Source organism: Saccopteryx leptura, chromosome 2 (assembly GCF_036850995.1).
Source record: "Saccopteryx leptura isolate mSacLep1 chromosome 2, mSacLep1_pri_phased_curated, whole genome shotgun sequence".
NCBI lineage: Eukaryota > Metazoa > Chordata > Mammalia > Chiroptera > Emballonuridae > Saccopteryx > Saccopteryx leptura.
This window is the reverse complement of record NC_089504.1, coordinates 187,682,218-187,697,990: the sequence shown is the minus strand read 5'-3', so window position 1 is coordinate 187,697,990 and position 15,773 is coordinate 187,682,218.

The following is a 15,773-nucleotide window of genomic DNA, read 5'->3' as shown; positions in this document are numbered from 1 at the left end:
CTCTTCATGAAACCCTGAACGTGAACAATAGCACTAGACCCAGCTGGACGATCTTTATTTGCTTTACAGTGAACAGACTCTTGGGGACGTGGACCAATGACGAACCGGGACTGTCCTCCCTCATGGATTCAAAGACAGTTCACGTTTTTTTGTATGGGCAATGGCCGGCAGGGAGATCTCAAGGGACCTACCGCCTTCTCTGGAGGGCGGGGGCGGCTGGCGGTCAAAGAAATCAACGTGCAGATGGCTCACTTCTCTGTTCTCTTCCGCAGGAGCTAGGCTGCAGACGTGTCCTACAGACCCTAGATAAGGCGAAAGGCACCAACAATACCACGAGAAGTAGAATGCTTACGCCTTGTGTGAACTCCTGAGAAAGGAACACTATCCTCATCTAGAATACAGGCCATTTCGGCCTCCCTCAGGGGCCGCCAGCCAGAAACAGTTCCGAGCCTTCTTAGGTTTCACTGGATATGTAATGCACATGGTAGATTTCAGACTATAGGGGGAAGGCCAGACCCCTCTATAGGGCTTCAATGAGGAGTCATTGAGGAGGGTCAGCCAGACTTTGTTGGGGAAGTGAACTGACAAGGGGCTTTGAAACAACTAAAAGAAGCTCCTACACCGGGCAAAGTTAAAAAAAAGAAAGAAAAAGATAAAAGCGTTTTTTAGCGATGTGTCACTGAAACACACACACACACACACACACACACACACACACACACACACACGAAACAAAAAGCATTCCGGATCCTCAGTCAGGTCTTGGCATTCACCAGGAGGCCTCTTCTCTTTTTTTTTTTTTTTAACTTTTTTTTCTTTTGGAGAGAGAAAGGAGAGAGAAGCGGGTGAAGGAGCAGGAAGTATCAACTTTCATATGTGCCTAAACCAAGCAAGCCCAGGGTTTTGAACTGGTGACCTCAGTATTCCAGGTCGACACTTTATCGACTGCGCCACCACAGGTCAGGCTTTTTATTTTTAAGTTTTCATTTATTCATTTTAGTGAAGGGAGAGAGAGAGGAGGAAGAGGAGCAGGAAGCATCAACTCCCATATGTGCCTTGACTGGGTAAGCCCAAGTTTTGAACCGGCAACCTCAGCGTTCCAGGTTGACGCTTTATCCACTGCGCCACCACAGGTCAGGCTTTTTTTTTTTTTTAATTTTTTAAATTATTATTATTTGTTTTTACAGAGACAGAGAGTGAGAAAGAGAGAGGGATAGATAGGGACAGACAGGAACGGAGAGAGATGAGAAGCATCAATGATTAGTTTTTCATTGCGCGTTGCAACACCTTAGTTGTTCATTCATTGCTTTCTTATATGTGCCTTGACCGCAGGACTTCAGCAGACCGAGTAACCCCTTGCTGGAGCCAGCAACCTTGGGTTCAAGATGGCGGGCTTTTGCTCAAACCAGATGAGCCCACGCTCAAGGTGGCGACCACGGGGGTCTCGAACCTGGGTCCTCTGCATCCCAGTTCGACGCTCTATCCACTGCGCCACCACCTGGTCAGGCGTTAGGCTCTTTATCAAAAAAAAAAAAGAACTGGATACAGTAGTGCCTGGAGCCTGCTCTCGTCAACTCAATGTTGCAGCAGCAGCACAGGTATACCAAAAAGAGAGCAAATGTCTCTTGAGAAAAGGACCTCGTCACCCTTCCCCAAGTACACGTTAAGAGTTAGTCAAGTGTGTGACCGGTGGTGGTGCAGTAGATAAAGCGTCGACCTGGAACGCTGAGGTCGCCGGTTTGAAACCCACGGTTTGCCTGGTCAAGGCACATATAGGACTTAATGCTACCCTTCTCCCTCCCCCCCGTCTGTCTGTCTGTCCGTCCATTTTATTGTTTCTCTCTCTCTCCCCCCCCCCACCCCTCTCTCTAAAATGAAAAATGAATAGGTAAAATCTTTAGAAAAATAAATAAGTAAAATTAAGACCTTAAAACAACGGCTTACTTAATGACAAGGCCAGGCACCTGCAAGCCTAGGCTGAACTGGGATGAAATTCCTGCCCCAGCGGTTAGACATGGAGCTCTTGGCTGTTGCCCTTTCTAGGATGTCTCCTGAACTTCCTGCTCATCCCACTTTTTTCAGAACTTGCATTTTTTTAAAAATTGATTTTTGCGAGCGAGGGTGGGGGGTGCGGAGAGGGAAGCACACAGGAATATTGAGCTGTTTTTGTTTTTTGTTTTACAGAGGGATAGACAGGGACAGACAGGAACGGAGAGAGATGAGAAGCATCAATCATCAGTTTCTCGTTGCGCGTTGCGACTTCTTAGTTGTTCATTGATTGCTTTCTCACATGTGCCTTGACCGTGGGCCTTCAGCAGACCGAGTAACCCCCTGCTGGAGCCAGCGACCTTGGGTCCAAGCTGGTGAGCTCTTTGCTCAAGCCAGATGAGCCCGCGCTCAAGCTGGTGAGCTCGGGGTCTTGAACCTGGGTCCTTCCACATCCCAGTCCGACGCTCTATCCACTGCGCCACCACCTGGTCAGGCTTGAGCTGTTTCTGTATGTGCACTGTCCAGGGATTGAACAGGGCAACCTCTACACTTCAGGATGATACTCTACCAACTGAAGGTATCTGGCCAGGGCAGGAGCTTGTATTCCTAATGCCCTCATTCATTCTGTATCTCCCAGGCTAGAGACAATTCACTTACACACACACACACACACACACACACGTGTCATTTGTCCAGAGCACGTGAACACCCTTCTGAACCCTCTGGGTCAAGCTGCTGACAAATTTCAGAGAAAATTCTGGCTTTTACCTTCCCATACAGGGATGAGTGATGCAATCGCTCAACCAACTCCAGGTACTCACTCAGCAGGAGGTAGGAACGGAACACTGGCGACATTCAACAGCCATTCCCACCCGACCCCCGCGCTGCTGTCCCCCATTTGCAACATTTGGATGGTAGCCCTTGAGGTCTCAATTGTATGTAAGATACACAGTTATCACGGCAAGAAAATGGGAGTGGGAGGGGCGGGATTTATTTCACTCACTAGAGGAGGGAGTCAGCGCCCTTAGGAGGTGATGAAACAAAATCACCAGATGTTCAGAAGGTCCTGAAATCCAGTGTATTCCTTTCATTATCAGAAAGGGGGAGCCATGAAACCCCTAGATGGCTTGACCTGTGGTGACGCAGTGGATAAAGCATCGGCCTGGAATGCTGAAGTCTTCAGTTTGAAAGAAGACTTGCCTGCTCAAGGCTTAGAGGAGAAGCAACTAGTACGAGTTCATGTTTCCTGTTCCTCTCCGCTTTTCCTTCTCTCCCGCCCTTCCCCCTGCTTTGCCATCTCTCTCTCTCTCTTTTTCTCTTTCTGTTTTCTCTCTCTTTCTCACCTCCTTTTTCCTCTCCCTCCACGCCCCCTATAAGATCAAGAAATAAAACATGAAGGAAAGAAAGAAAGAAAAAAAAAACCCTCATTTTACTTCTAGCCTGGCCACAGCTGCCAGACAGGCAACATTTCAGGGGACATCGACACAGCAGCCAAGTTTATTGGGAATGGGGCTGCTGCAGTAAGTGTGGCAGGGCAGGCACCGAGGCTGGATGAAATTGGGGCTGTACTTGAGAAAGGATTAATGTGTGGAGGTGTGAAGGTGGGGAGCAATATCACTATTTCTGCCAGAATCTGTTCTCTTAAGCAATGGCTCTTCTATGCCATTCTGGGCTTTGCCTTCTAAGAGGACATGGGGCCTTTGTCCCTCACCAAGGACCTGTGTGCCCTGTACGTTTCTTTACCAATGCCTCCTTAGGTAGCCTAGGGGAAAGCAATTGGCTCATGTCAGGGTTTGACGGAAGAAAGACAAGTGAATACTGTATTAATATGGGGAGGAAGGGGGCAATGAATGACAACAACCACCAGCACCAGCAGTAAGCATAGTGTTGCTTTAGGAGTGTGTTTGCTGGGCCCTTAACCTAGAGCTGTTGAGTCAAACCATCTCCTCCCAGGCCTCCCTGGGCCCTCATCACTCCACGCTTGCATGTGGCCTAGAAAATTTAAGACACGAAGATGTACCGTCCTCCTACCGCCTCCTTATACTGTCGCCTTGGACCCTTGCCTCGCGCCCCCCACCCCCAACCTCACCCATGCTTCACAAATGGCTGACCGCGCTTTTTCTAGGTTGAAAAATGGAGGAGACTCTTCACTCCACACCCGGGCCTTTTCCTACAACATCCTCCCTCCCTGGATATTTTGCATTTGAATAAAGCCATCGAGAGAGGTCAATTGGAATGAATGGCCCTCATCTCCTCTCTCCACACTCCTCCAGTCACCCACCCATCCCCGCCCCAAGCCCAGCCACGCCCTCCCCGCTACCCGGTTTGAGACACAGAAGGAGGGTGTGAGTTGGGTGTTGCCCCTAAGTGCTGAAGCAGGCCTGGCTTTGGCAGTGGGAGTCCCCATAAGGAGTTCCTTTCCTTTGTCCACAAAATATAAACAAAGAAGCTAACAAGCTCACCCCTTCCTTTCATCACCTCAAAATACATGAGGTATGCCTTGAGCATGGTAAATTTTCAAGAATTTGATCTGTGCACAGATTGACGATTTCAAAATAACTCATGTAACTGTACCTTCCTCTTCACAGGCACTGTACTATCATTGTTGGCTTCAGATTGAAATAGGCCTATTCAGCCACAGGGGCTAAAGTGGTGAACTGTGCCCAAACTGCTCCAGTTATTACAAAACATAAACATTACTTGTATGTACTCTGTCAGTTTATTTGTAAAGGAATATATATTCTGAGAGACAGAGAGAGAGAGGCAGCAACTCCTTGTTCCACTTAGTTGTTCCATTGGATCCTGTACTCAGTGATTACTTACCAAATGTGCCTTGAATGGGGATCAAACCCGTGACCCCAGTCAGGACCCTGCATTTCTTTTTCAAAGGAATGAGTGCAGCTAGTGTCGCAAAGTTTCTCCATCTGTTTCAGGGGTGACTTTGTAGCTGGAGTTCTCCAACCTAAATGGCCTTCAGAGAACTATTTTCATTAAACATAAATAATGAACACACACTTAGTTGGAGCAGACATGTGAGTGTGTGTGTGTGCTTGTATACATATATACATACATATGTACGTACGTACATGCATGTGTGTGTGTGTGTGTATTCTAAAACTCAACTGTGAGATCATGGTGGATTGGAGAACTTGGAGCAGAAATATTCCAAAGAGAGCCTGTAGAGCCAGCAGCCGGGGCTAGCATCACAGCCGCCTGGCCCATGCAGGTTCACATTGGATTCGGATAGTCGGTAAAGAAACAAAGGAGCCAAAAGCAGATGGGCTGTCATCTTTAATTCTAGCTTGCGCCCGGTGGTCAAGTAAAAAACACACACTGGGCTCCAAAACCCACTCACATTCAGTGCTCACAAAGCTACTGATTTATCCGAGTTTCCTAGAATCAAAGGTTTCTAGCTCACCAGCCTTATTCTCCTCAGTTCCCCATCTCCTTCCTTATCCCAGATACAAACTCTGCACAAACTGGCATCTCACTCAGCACTCCGTCATCTTGGCTGCTTCTCCTGGCCTCCTCCACGTGGCCTTTCTCTGCTCTCTGCTGTGATCTCTCTGCTCTCTCATGCTAATCATCCCAGGAACCAAGAGAGCAAGCTCCTATTCTGCCCCTATTTTATAGTGCAGCTTCACAACCTTTAATTCAATATACAAAATAGGAAAGTCTCTAATACAAAGTCACTTCTCTGAGTCATCATGGGATTGTACCACCCCACATCAAAAAGGGTGGGAAAGGCTTAATCCCAAAACCAAGCCCCAGGCTACAAAGATCCTGCCTACCTAGAGACACACATTAATTTCACCTGGGCAACGACATCTTTAACAAAGTGAGCATAATATATTTTGTCTGCCCAACAGAGTCTGTGGGACAAATACCCCATGATCCCAGCAGAACCACATTTGGGGAAGAGAATGAGAGGGTGGGATAAGGATCAGGAACCCTTTCTACAAGTGCTGTCACCAGTGGACTGAATTCTGTAGCGTATGTGCGTGTGGCCCTTCACAGGCTATGAGGAAAGCAAGCACAGACTACAGCATTTCATTTCCCAGATGCTGTGAGTCTTAGGGGTTGTCTTTTTCAGTGGAGAATGTGCTTCACCTGAGAGCAGTTGAGAAAAGACCTTTCCTGTGTCTCAATCTCAGACTTTTTTGGGGAGACAGTCTGAGATATAGATTTCAATCAAAACCTTCCAGGAACAGTTTCTTAACCTTGTTTATTCATTGATTGATAAATTGATGAGAGAGAGAAAGAGAGTCCCACACCCCTGAGAGTTTTGGGGGTGGGAATGCCCAATTTTCTCTTTAACCTGCAGGTTCTCAATTGCCTTTAGCCAGATATGGCCCACAGGGCAAAGTGTAGCGTCTTTGAGAGGCATATTCTGTACCCCTAGCAATCCCCTGTGTGAGCTACTCAATTTCTATGGTGTTTGTAATGTCACGGGTCTTCATAAGCTTTATTTTCATTTCCATCCAGAATTACATGTCTGGCTTCTCTTCTCTTCTTTTCTCCCCTCCCCTCTTCTAACATCCCCTCTCTTTCCTTCCTCTCCCTCCTCTGCTTTCCTTTTCTTCTTTTTTGAGGATTGGGGGGTTTGAATGATTTTTAAATTGGAAGTTTCACAAAGGGCCCGGCCCTAAGGTCCCAAACGTATCAGCTGAGTGGCATGTGACACTCTTGGCCTAGTGACCTGAAGCCCAAACAGCGGGGGAGCTTTTTCTTCTGTGTTCCCCCGCCTCAGACATGATTTATTGCCCAATTTATTCTATTTTTTCCCTCTGGTATGTATCTCAAAGCAGTGCTCTCCTGCTGTAGGACAAATGACACCCTCTTTTGCCCCCCCACACACAGGTTGGGGGCTGTGAAGAACATAGCTAGCTGCTAGGAATGTTCAAGAGCCCAGGATTCTGTGGGTGGACACGGGTGTTTTTGTGCTCTGCGGTGGGGTCCTCCGGGGTTTGATATCTCACTCCCTAAAAGGACTCACATGATTCTACAAGACTGACTTTCCGGAGGTCAAATTGACACCAACACTCATCATCGTATGGCCCCGTACCGCACCCCTCCCCACCAATCAGGCCTCTCTCATTCCTTGGAATGTTCGAGTTACTTGAGGCAGAGAATCCTGCATGCATCCGGCCAAAGACCCACCCAGCAAACCCATCTCGGGCCAATGCTTGACCACTTGAGCTCTTTATATCACCTGAGGCTGTCACTACACCTACTGCGCAATCTTCAGCCCCCACTGGCTGTGGGAAGGGAAGAGGGGGAGAAGGGGGAAAAGGAGCAGGTGTGAAGAGGCAGAGGGTCGCTTCTCCTGTGTGCCCTGACCAGAAGTGGAAACCCGGATGTTCACACACTAGGCCAGTGCTCTATCCATGGAGCCACAGGCCAGGTGTAGGAAAATGGCTTGGAATTTGACTGTGATTCTGAGACAACAGTCTTTGACCCGGACTTCGGACTTTGGAAGGCCAAGTCCTGCAGGGGCAGAATGCTGCCTCTGCAAGCACTGATAAGATTGTTTATTTTTTTAAATTACTTTTACTTATTCATTTTAGAGAAGAGAAACAGAGAGAAAGCTAGAGAGTGAAAGAGAGAAAGGAGGGAGGAGCAGGAATCATCAACTCCCATATGTGCCTTGATAAGACAAGCCCAGACTTTTGAACCGGCGACCTCAGCATTCCAGGTTGACACTTGATCCACCGCGCCACCACAGGTCAGGCTGATAAGACTGTTTAAAGGAAATAGCTGATCCATGTCGCCTTTTCCCCACATACCTGAAAGGTGTTAGTTCGTGACCCTTCTCTGTACCTGAACCCAGGCTCTACAACTTTGCTGGATGAGCAAAGAGACCAATAAATACAATGAGGCTGCAGAGATCTGGGCTCTCAGTCCCAGAGGCCAGGAGTCCCCTGTAGCCATCTTTTCACTATATTTTGTCTTCTGTGGTATGTTTTTCTTAAGTCCTGCCACGCCTTCCTTTTGTGCACACCCTTTGCTGAGCCTGACATGGCATGCACCAAACGCTCAGCGAGTATTTTACTGATTTTGACCCACTGAGGGCCCTGAGTCAGAACAAATCGTTCAGCTTGCCAGGTGGATTTTATTTTGGGTAGATGAGAAACTTCAGTGTTGTCCACCGTGGACGTTATGGCATCTCAGCTTCTCCTGTCCCTGTTCAGTTTCTAGATGAGATGATTGAACTGTAAATCCAATTCAGTCAGCTTTATGAAGAGGTGATTCCTGTCAATCATTCCTAGGAACGAGAAGGCCGTCATTGAATGGGACACAGTGCTGGGCGTCTTCATTCTATAAAAGAGGATTAACAGAGAGATTGGGTTAGGATGATGACACGGAGTTAGAGTAAGCCAAGTGACTGACAAGTGTTGAGTGCGACGAAAGTCTAATAAAGAGAGGAGAGTTTAGCTTGACTTGTGGTGGTGCAGTGGATAAAGCGTTGGCTTGGACTGCTGAGTTTGCCGGTTCAAAACCCTGTGCTTGCCTGGTCAAGACACATACGGGAGTTGATATTTCCTGCCTCTCCCCATTTTCTCTCTCTCGTTTTTCCTCTCTCTCTCTCGTTTTTCCTCTCTCTCTCTCTCTCTCTCTCTCTCTCTCTGTTTTTCTCTCTCCTCTAAAATGAGCCCTTTTGGTATGGAGTTGAATTGTTGACTCTAACAATTTATAAGTCCCGTCCTTAGTCTGTAATCAGCTCAGTGTTCTCAAGATACAGCGAATTGTCTCTAAGGTATCCCCCGCTGGGAGGTTTAGAAGATTTGAGTGATTTTGCAGTTTGGTTCTCTTCTGGGTACTGCTGAATCATGTCAGGTATATTTGATTTGAATAAGGCATTAGGCCACGAAGAGAAATTGAAAACCCCATTGTGACAGTAGCCAGTCAAGCCCGGTAAACGTCTAAGCTGCTTTGGTTTTGGATGGTGAAAAGATCGGGTTCCTTCGAGATTGTCAGGGTTCATTAGCAGACCGTTTTATTTTTTAATTTTTATTTTATTTTTACAGAGACATAGAGAGATTCAGAGAGAGCGATAGATAGTGACAGACAGACAAGAATGGACAGAGATGAGAAGCATCAATCATCAGTTTTTTCATTCCGACACCTTAGCTGTTCATTGATTTCTTTCTAGTATGCGCCCTGACCCCAACAGAAGGTGGGGGAGGGGGAGGCACAGCTGACCGAATAACACCTGGCTCAATCCAGCGACCTCGGGTCCAAGCTGGTGAGCTGTACTCAAAGCTTTTGAGTCTGCGCTCAAGCTGGCAACCATGGGGTCTCGAACTTGGGTCCTCCGCATTTCACTGTGCCACCGCCCGGTCAGGCATATCTATCTCTCTCTCTTTTTTAATTAAGCAGGAGGGGGAGAGTGGGAGGCAGAGAGACAGAATTCCGCATGTATTCACATGCCCCCCCCCCCATCGACAGAGTGACAAGATCTACTTGGCCAGCCCATTATGGGGCACCGCGCTGGATGCCAATCTGGGGTATTGCTTTCTTCCTTGGCAACCGAGCAGCAATTCTTAGTGCCTGAGGCAGAGGCCAAGGAGCCAGCCGTCCCTCCGTTTGTTCGTATGTCTGTCCGTCCGTGTGTCCTTAGCTCCCAGCTTCTGGAGCCAATTCGCTGGAGCCATGGCTGAGGGAGCAGGTGGAGAGGATGGGGAAGGTGTGGAGAAGGCGCTTGGCAGTCCAAGCTCTAGGGGAGTGTCGAGGGTGACTTGCAGAGCTCAGTCTAGAGGGGTGCTGAGGGGTGGGCATCTATGTCACTGGTTAGCCACAGAAAAGCCTAGTTTTCCATCTGGCCCAGTGAGGGCTGTTGTGTTAGGGCTGGCGACTGAGTCTTCTGTTTTCACCTAACTGATGACTGTTCCCATCCAAGCATGCATCCATATTATACTGTATTATATTATATTGTATTGTATTGTATTGTATTGTATTGTATTGTATTATATTAATTATATTATGTTACATTATGTTATATTAATTATTTTATTTTTATTTCTCATTTTTAGTTCTCTTTGTGTATCTGCAGAGTCTGAGTGGATTTCTGGGGCTCTCAACTCTAAAAATGGGTTCAAGTGTGCTGTGTGTCTGGGTTGAGCTCTGAGGGAGTTTTACCTCCCCAGTCACCTCGAACCCTCTCACTTGTCTTGGAGGTCTATGACACCCACTATCTAGTGATGGTCCACAGTGCCACCCCACCCCCACCCTCACCCGCCGTAGTGGTTACACTGATCCCAGATGCAGCTTATTTGAGGAATTTTAGGAAAGTCTGAAGGCTAAGCTAAGACAGGCTATTTTTATGGAAAAGCCAATGGAGACAGCTTGGGTGGCCTTATATATTGAATGAACATGTAGCCTACTTCAAAGTCATAAAGATACATTTTCAGGTTATTGTCTAGATTAGAACATTGCTGTCCATTAGGGAAACTTCTTGTAATACCTCGCCTGCCACCCCCGCCCCTGCCATGATTCATGACAGCCCCTCCATCAGCCTCCCCACAGTTCCGGTTGCCGCCCTCCAGGAGCCCACAGGCCAAAAGTGCAGGCGGAGAGAACGAATGCATGAGAGCAAATTCATGTGAGTGAGAAGACCAAGTGCCCGCGGGAAAGACAAGCAGGCTCTAGAGCAGGGGACCCAAACTGTTTACACGGGGGTCCAGTTCACTGTCCCTCAGACCGTTGGAGGGCCGGACTATAAAAAAAAAAAACTATGAACAAATTCCTATACACACTGCACATATCTTATTTTAAAGTAAAAATACAAAGCGGGCCTGACCTGTGGTTGCACAGTGGATAAAGTGTCGACCTGGAATGATGAGATTGCCAGTTCAAAACCCTGGGCTTGCCCGGTCAAGGCACATATGGGAGTTGAAGCTTCCTCCTCCTCCCCCCTTCTCTCTCTGTCATTTTCTCTCTCTCTCTCTCTCTCTCTCTCTCTCTCTCCTCTCTAAAATGAATAAGTAAATAAAAATAATTTTTAAAAAACGAGAAAAATACAATATTTAAAATAAAGAACAAGTAAATTTGAATCAACAAACTGACCAGTATTTTCAATGGGAACTATGGGCCTGCTTTTGGTTAGTGTGGTGATGCCCCTTCCGGAACTGCGGCGGGAGCCGGATAAATGGCCTCAGAGGGCCGCATGCTGCCTGCAGGCCGTAGTTTGGAATCCCCTGCTCTAGAGAAAGGCCGGGACCATATTTGGGATCTACGGGGCCCGCCTGGTGACACTCATTCTGTGAGCAGAAAAACAGATGGGAGGAGAGCTGGGCACCAACGCCCTCCCAACACACACATGCACGCGCACGCACACACACACACACACACACACACACACACACACACCGGCCCCGCACACGTCTGGGAGCACTCAGTTTCCGGGTGGTGCGTGGTGCAGAAACTCGGAGGCCGGGGAGAGTTTAGTGAACCGCTGCAGAGAGCTGCAGACTGGGGAGAGAAAGAGGGGTGAAGTCGGGGCCAGGCCACCCAGGGCTGGAGCCACAGACAGCATTGTCATTGTCCCCAACCCAGCACCAAGGAGGCCCCACGGGGTCTTCCCACTCGACCGTCACTAGATGGTGGGTGTGATAGGCCTCCGAGACAAGTGAGAGTGTTCAAGGTGACTGGGGAGGTAAAACTCCCTCAGAGCTCAACCCAGACACACAGCACACTTGAACCCATTTTTAGGGTTGAGAGCCCCAGAAATCCATTCAGACTCTGCAGATACACAAAGAGAACTAAAAATGAGAAATAAAAATAAAATAATTAATATAACATAATGTAACATAACATAACATAACAAAACATAACAACAACATAATATGAGGCATGCTTGGATGGGAACAGTCATCAGTTAGGTGAAAACAGAAGACTCAGTCGCCAGCCCTAACACAACAGCCCTCACTGGGCCAGATGGAAAACTAGGCTTTTCTGTGGCTAACCAGTGACATAGATGCCCACCCCTCAATGACCCTCTAGACTGAGCTCTGCAAGTCACCCTCGACACTCCCCTAGAGCTTGGACCACCAAGCGTCTTCTCTACACCTTCCCCATCTTCTCCACCTGCTCCCTCAGCCATGGCTCCAGCGAATTGGCTCCAGAAGCTGGGAGCTGAGGACACACGGGCGGATGGACGGACAAAGAGATGGACGGCTAGTTACTTGGCCTCTGCCTCAGGAACTAAGAATTGCAGCTTGGTTGCCAAGCAACAAAGCAATACCCCAGATGGGCAGCCAGCACGGTGCCCCACAAGGGGCTGGCCAAGTAGATCCTGTCACTCTGTCGATGGGGGGGGGGGGGGCATGTGAATACATGCGGAATTCTGTCTCTCTGCCTCCCACTCTCCCCCCCGCCCCCACTTATTTAAAAAGAGAGAGAGAGAGAGAGAGAGAGATGCCTGACCGGGTGGTGGCGCAGTGGGATGCGGAGGACCCAGGTTCGAGACCCCGTGGTCGCCAGCTTGAGCGCTGGCTCAAAGGCTTTGAGTACAGCTCACCAGCTTGGACCCGAGGTCCCTGGCTTGAGCCAGGGGTTACTCGGACAGCTATAGCACCCCCCGCCCCCTTCCTGGGGTCAAGGCACATACTAGAAAGCAATCAATGAACAGCTAAGGTGTCGGAACGAAAAAACTGATGATTGATGCTTCTCATCTCTGTCCATTCCTGTCTGTTTGTCCCTATCTATCCCTCTCTCTGACTCTCTCTCCGTCTCTGTAAAAAAAAAAAAAATTAAAAAATAAAACGGTCTGCTAATGAACCCTGACGATCTTGAAGGAACCCGATCTTTTCATCGTCCAAAACCAAAGCAGCTTAGACGTTTCCCGGGCTTGACTGGCTACTGTCACGATGGGGTTTTCAATTTCTCTTCGTGGCCCAATCCCTTATTAAAATCAAATATACCCAACACGATTTAGCAGCACCCAGAAGAGAACCAAGCTGCAAAATCTCTCAAAATCTTTTAAACCTCCCAGCGGGGCACACCTTAGAGACAAATCACTGTATCTTGAGAACATTGAGCTGATTACGGACTAAGGACAGGACCTATAAATTGTTAGAGTCAACAATTCAACTCTGTAGCAAAAGGGCTCCCTCCCTGGATAAGGGCTTTCTCTGCTACAGCCCAGTTCCATAAACAAGCAGTAGAGACAGATATAGACTATCCTTTCTTTCTTTTTTTTAAATTATTTTTTTTATTTATTCATTTTAGAGGAGAGAGAGAAAGAAAGAGAGAGAGAGAAAGGGAGATAGAGAAAACGAGAGAGAGAGAGAAAAGGGAGAGGAGCAGGAAGCATCAGCTCCCACATATGCTTTACCCAGGCAAGCCCAGGATATTGTCCTGGCAACCTCTGTAGTCCAGGTCAACGCTTTATCCACTGCGCCACCACAGGTCAGGCTGGACTCTCCTTTCTTTACTCGACACTTGTCAGTCACTTGGCTTACTCTAACTCCGTGTCATCGTCCTAACCCTGTTGCTCTGTTAACCCTCTTTTATAGGATGAAGACACCCAGCACTGTGTCCCACTCACCGACGACCATCTTGTTCCTAGGAATGATTGACAGGAAACACCTCTTCATAACGCTGACTGAATTGGACTTACAGTTCAATCATCTCATCTAGAAACTGAACAGGGACAGGAGAAGCTGCAGATGCCATAACGTCCACGGTGGACAACATTGAAATTTCTCATCTACCCGAAATAAAATCCACCTGGCAAGCTGAACGATTTGTTCTGACTCAGGGCTGTCAGTGGGCCAAAATCAGTAAAATACTCTCTGTGCGTTTGGTGCATGCCATGTCGGGCTCAGCAAAGGGTGTGCATGAAAGGAATGCGTGGCAGGACTTAAGAAAAACATACCACACAAGACACAACTTAGAGAAAAGATGGCTACAGGGGACTCCCGGCCTTTAGGACTGAGAGCCTAGATCTCTACAGCCTCATTGTATTTATTGGTCTCTTTGCTCATCCAGAAAATTCGCAGAACCTGCGTTCAGGTACAGAGAAGGGTCACGAACTAATACCTTTCAGGTATGTGGAAAAAAGGCCAAAGGGATCAGCTATTTTCTTTAAAAAATCTTACCAGCCTGACCTGTGGTGGCGCAGTGGATCAAGCGTCGACCTGTAATGCTGAAGTCACCGGTTCAAAACTCTGGGCTTGTCTGATCAAGGCACATATGGGAGTTGATGCTTCCTGCTCCTCCCTTCCTTTTTTCTCTCTCTCTCTGTCTCTCTGTCTCTCTCTTTCTCTCTGTCTAGCTCTCTAGCTCTCTCTCTCTCTGTTTCTCTTCTTTAAAGTGAATAAATAAAAATAATTAAATAAAATAATAAACAATCTTATCAGTGCTTGCAGGGGCAGCGTTCTGCCACTGCAGAACTGGCCTTCTGAAGTTCGAAGTCTGGGCCAAAGACTGTTGCCTCAGGACCACAGTCAAAGTCCAAGCCATTTTCCTACACCTGGCTGGTGGCTCCATGGATAGAGCACCGGCCCAGTGTGCGAACATCCGGGTTTCCATTCCTGGTCGGGGCACACAAAAGAAGTGACCCTCTGCCTCTTCACATCTGCTCCTTTTCCCCCTTCTTCCCCTCTTCCCCTCCCACAGCCAGTGGGGGCTGAAGATTGTGCCATAGGAATAGGGACAGCCTCAGGTGATATAAAGAGCTCAAGTGTTCAAGTATCGGCCGGAGATGGGTTTGCCGGTTGGGTCTTCGGCCGGATGCATGCAGGAATCTGCCTCAAATAACTCGAACATTCCAAGAAATGAGAGAGGCCTGACTGGTGGGGAGGGGTGCACTACAGGGCCACACGATGGTGAGTGGTGGTATCAATTTGACCTCCATAAAGTCAGCCTTTTGGAATCCTGTGAGTCCTTCTAAGGAGTGGGATATCAAACCCAAAAAAAATCCTACCGCAGAGCACAAAAACACCCATGTCCACCCGCAGAATCCTGGGCTCGTGAACATTCCTAGCAGCTAGCTGTGTTCTTCACAGCCCCCAAACTGTGTTTGTGTGTGGGGGGGGGGCAGGGGAGGGTGCCAGTTGTCCTACAGCAGGAGAACACTGCTTTGAGATACATACCAGAGGGAAAAAGTAGAATAAACTGGGCAATAAATCGTGTGTGAGGCGGGGAACACAGAAGATAAAGTTTCCCCGGAGTTTGAGCACCAGGTCACTAGGCCAAGGGTCTCACATGCCACTCAGCTGATACGAGTGGGACGTTAGGGCCGGCCCTTTGTGAAACTTCCCATTTAAAAGGCATCCAAACCCCCCAACCCCCCAAAAAAGAAAAAAAGAAAAGCAGAGGAGAAAACGGGAAGGAAAGAGAAGGGAGGGGAGGGGAGAAGAGAAGGGAGGAGAAGAGAAGAGAAGAAAAGCCGGACATGCAATTCTGGATGGAAATGAAAATCAGGCCTATGAACACCCGTGACATTACAAACACCATAGAAATTGAGTAGCTCACCCAGGGGATTGCTAGGGGTTCAGAATAGGCCTCTCCAAGATGCAATTCTTTGGCCTGTGGGCCATTTCTGGCTAAAGGCCATCGAGACCTTGCAGGCTCAAGAGAAAATTGGGCATTTCCATCTCCAAAACTCTCAAGGGTGTGGGGCTCTCTTGCTCTCTCTGTCTCTCTCTTTCTCATCAATCCATCAATCAATGAATAAACAAGGTTATGAAACTGTTCCTGGAAGGTTTTGATTGAAATCTGTATCTCAAACTCTCTCCCCAAAGAAGTCTCAGAGAGTGAGACACAGGAGATGTCTTTTC